The 4,767-nt window shown below is 33.0% G+C and overlaps 1 long non-coding RNA gene across 1 annotated transcript; it reads right to left on the bottom strand.

Annotated features, from left to right (window-relative positions):
- Window positions 382–845, bottom strand: LOC110263314. Its single transcript, XR_002348729.1, has 2 exons — window positions 690–845; window positions 382–419 (listed from the first exon to the last, which is right to left on the bottom strand). It is a non-coding gene; the product is annotated as an uncharacterized LOC110263314 (long non-coding RNA).

Raw genomic sequence — 4,767 nt, forward strand, 5'->3', positions numbered from 1 at the left:
TTCAAGGGAAAGGCTAGGAGAAGGCATTCAATGACAGTAAAACTTGTTTACATGCCAAACATAAAAACAAGAGAAACACATGGGATGTGATAGATTAAGATAAACCAATGTTTGGTGAAATTTGAGCTACAATATGAACAATCTATGCATCTGTGTATTAGCAACTTATTTGTACAACTGTATAGCAAATACTAAATGTTAGGGGATATGACCACACTAACACATATTTGGAGATTTAATATTTGTCATCTGGCATAACAAATTTAGCAATGAAAACACTCACAAAGTCACAATGTACTCAAATATCGTAACATTACAAGAAGGAAGCAAAGATCAAGTAAAAAGAACATAAAAGGAAGTGCATTACCTTAAGTGAATCAGTTTCCCCCTCCAGTTCCACCATAACAGGAGCATTCATACTGCCATTTAAGAAGGAGCATTTTATGTCATCACAAAGAAAAAAAATAATAAGCAAAACTTTAACCCTAAGGTTAATTCTTTTTCATCTTCTATTTTTCAATTCTAACTGCAAAACTACCATCTCATTTTTTTATCCCCAAATCTGCTCACTGATTACAAGATAAACGAAATAATCAACCATGAGATGGCATTCTTGTGGTAAATATTGAACACAATAAATTCTTTCTAAAGCTACACAGACCCTAAACATCAGGGAGTTAGAATGAAACCTGATTTGGAGAGCACGGGTACCCAGAATCCGGGCACGCTCGTACTTGGTCATGTACTTTGAAGTCTTTCGAGGTCACTCCACCGGTTGTTCAAATTCCTTGTCATTGATCTTAAGAGGCTCTCCAGTTATGTCTTCATTTTTTTGTTATCAACATCCTCCTCTGAAACTTATGGCTCTCAATTGATAATGTAAGTGTGTAACAGAGTCCTAGGAAAATGATGGTTGGGGACCTTATTTCAAATAGTTACTTCCATAATATTATTTAAACTAAATCAAACATTATTGAAACTGAATCAATCAAATAACTTTTTCATTTATTTACTCTAACTATCAATTTCAATATAAAGCACACAATAAATAAAAAAAAGTAGTACCTTCAAATCCCTAACCCTAAATAGCAACAAATAACCCCAATTAATAGAAGATTAGGCAACTTCTGAATCAAAATAACCTGAATCAAACTTCTGAACCAAGAATAAAAGCAAGAAAGATCAATGTAGAAGAATGAACCAGTGATAGGGGAGAGGCCGTGATAGCTCAGATTGGCGCAGGGGGAGGAGGGTGTAAGGGTTTCACGCACGATCGAGGAGATGGAAAAGTTCGACGCCGGTGAGAGAAGGACGGAGGGCAGCCGCGTGACTCCACAACCACACAAAGGCGCAGGGTGAATCAGAGATTAGGGATTTCAGACACCGTGGATAAGGGAGTATGGATTTCAGGCAATGTGCAGGAGAGTCGAAAGCTTGACGCCGGAAAGAGGAGGATGGATTAGCGATGCACGGTGGAGTAGCAGTGCCAGGGTTTCGTGCACTCCCAATCTCACTTTGCGGGTTTCTGCAATATTGGGGGAAATGAATGGTTATAAGACAAAAAAAAGGCAAAATAAAAATTAAATTACGATAAAGATCTAAATTAGCGGCATCTCTTGATGCAGTCGCCACCGATGGTGCGGCACATGAAGGATTGGTACTTCTGCAGAGATGTTTTGCGGCGGTAAGCTGAGTGGCCGACAAATTTTTGCCGCTATGTTCCGTGTCTTTTGTAGTGTTTAAAATAGATAATGAAATAAATTTTAAAGTAGTATTTTATTTAAATTATTAATAATTATAAGAATAGAAGGTGAATAATTATATTAAAATAGGAACCAAAATAAATTTTATAGTACTAAATTTATTTGGTTTGTTAATAAAATGTTATAAATTGCAGCTTTGTATAAGGAGATTACTCGTAAAATTTTATAATCTCCATATTTATACCTATTTGATTCATGCATTTTATTTTATGCTACTTTGAAAAAAAAAAGAAATTTGAGACTTGCCTTTTTTTAATTATTTATTTAAAAAAGATAGTGAAATAGAATATATGGTATTTAAACTATGTAATATTTTTTACTTTTTATTTGAGTGTAATATATCAGTTACTTGATTTGATTAGGATAAATATCAAACTATTTAAATTATTTTTATTTTGGTAATAAATAATGATTTATAACATAATTTATATCATTCGATTGAGTCATTTGTTTATTATCATATTGGGAATAATATCGAGAATAAAATGCCAATTAGCTAAAGCAATAATAATAATAATCATATTTGTTTCCTTTCATAAAATTTTGAGAAATTTAACTTATAGGAATGTGTTTTATAGAAATTTAATGGAATAGCCTCATGATTTTACAAACTCAAGTCCTCATCAGTATGCAATCTCAAAAAGGCTATTTATAGCCTAAAACAGGCACCGAGAGCTTAGTTCTTGACTTTATCTTTCATTCTAAAATAATTTGGATTTCATAGTACCAAATTTGATCCATTTCTTTTTATTAGACAAACTTCTAACTCTTTAATTTTTCTTCTAGCATATGTTGATGATATCTGAATTACAGAAGACAATCCTACTAAATTACAGTGTCTTATAATAAAATTAAATTCTATTTTCAATCTTAATGACCTTGGAAAATTCAATTACTTTTTTGACTTGGAGGCAAACAATCTCATTCAGGATTGCATACTGCTAACTTAAAAAAAAAAATATATACATTAGTGACCTGTTACTTAAAACAAATATGCTTAGTGTGAACAATGTTTCTACTCCTATGGGTTTCTCAACTAAATTAAGCAAAAATGATTCTGACTTATTTGATGATCTAAATCTTTACAGCTTAATTGTAGGTTCATTACAGTATCTAACTTTCACCAAACCAAACCTTATATATGCTGTTAGCAAAATTTGACAATATATGCATAATCCAATGATAAACCACTATTTTATGGTTTATCTTGTGCTCAATTGAGTGGTTTTTATCAAGTCTTTGCACACTTATTCATATTAATTGCATGGTTTTACATTTTTACTTCTTAATTTTGTGCTATGATTGAAAACATGCTTCTTTGGGCCTTAAATTTGCTATGTTTAATCCTCTCTTATTACCATTCGATGCCTTGATATGTGTATTAAGTAATTTCAGAGTTTATAGGACAGGAATGGCTTAGAGGATGGAAAAGAAGCATGCAAAAGTGGAAGGAATACAAGAAACTGAAGGAATTGTTAAGCTGTCCAGCCTGACCTCTTCGTACTTAACTGACCATAACTTGAGCTACAGAGGTCCAAATGAGGCGGTTATAGTTGCGTTGGAAAGCTAACATCCGGAGCTTCAAAATGATATATAATTTGCCATAGTTGCTCTAAAGAAAAGTTACACGCACGCGTTAATCCACACGCACGCGTGGTGCTGCAGAAAAAACCAGCGACCTGTACGTAATTGAATTCGCCCCCAGCGATTTCTGGGTTGTTTCTGACCCAATTTTCGGCCCAGAAAATACAGATTAGAGGCTATAAAGTGGGAGGATCCATTATTCATGGATAAAACATTCATAATTCGTAATTTTAGGTTTTAGATGTAGTTTTTAGAGAGAGAGGCTCTCTCCTCTCTCTTAGGATTTAGGATTTAGGATTTCTCTTAATTTTAGGATTGCTTTTTCTCAATTCCAGGTTCAATGTTCCTTTAATTTGATTTCTCTTATAATTTAATTTGTTTCTTCTCAATTTTATTATTTATTTAATTGCTTTCAATTTTATTTCCCTTATCATGTCTCTTTTCTATTCCAAACTCCCAACAACGAAGATGGTATGAAAGATGGCAGAGTAGACTCCCAACTTAACATGGGGGTTAATTAAGAGGAGACACTTGAGTTGGAATGCTCAAATGGATAGTTAAATTAGAAGTTATTGGCTAATTCTCTATTTACTAACACTAGACCTTCCCAAGGGAGAGAACTAGGATTTGCGAATAAAAGTTAGCTCAATCACTTGACTTTCCTTTATTTAGTAAGGGTTAACTAAGTGAAAATAACAATCTCTTTATACTACACTTGAGAGAATTCCAACATGGATAGGACTTCCAATTAATCATTCTTCCATTCAAGGCTTTTTATTTTAATTACATAAAACCTCTTGTTAATTTTCATTGCTTTAATTTATAATTATTTATTTTCCCATTCCTTATTCCAAAAATTCTCAGAAAATTCATAACCAATAATAACTACACCTCCCTGCAATTTCTTGAGAGACGACCCAAGGTTTAAATACTTCGGTTATAAATTTTATTGGGTTTTGTTACTTGTGACAACCAAACTTTTGTACGAAAGGATTATCTGTTGGTTTAGAAACTATACCTACAACGTGATTATTTTTATGAATTTCTTTACTGGTAGAAAACCGTTCGTCATCCAACAATCAACCATTGGCAAGCTTTGAAAAGAATTTTGAGATATCTTCGAGGTACCATGGATCAGGGACTTATGTTTTCTAAAAGCATTGATTTCAGAAATCTTTCTTTTGCAGATGCTGATTGGGGGAAGATATAAATGATAGAAGATCAGTTACTAGCTATTGTGTCTACCTTGGAAGGAATTTAATTGCTTGGAAATTAAATAAACAACTAGTAGTAAGCAGATCCAGCACTGAAGCCAAATTTCGAGCTTTGATAGTAGTACAATCAAATTTTTTATGGACACAAAACCTTCTATGTGAACTGAGTGTCCTTCAAACATCTCCTACAATCTACTGTGATAATC

Source organism: Arachis ipaensis, chromosome B06, assembly GCF_000816755.2.
Source record: "Arachis ipaensis cultivar K30076 chromosome B06, Araip1.1, whole genome shotgun sequence".
Taxonomy (NCBI): domain Eukaryota; kingdom Viridiplantae; phylum Streptophyta; class Magnoliopsida; order Fabales; family Fabaceae; genus Arachis; species Arachis ipaensis.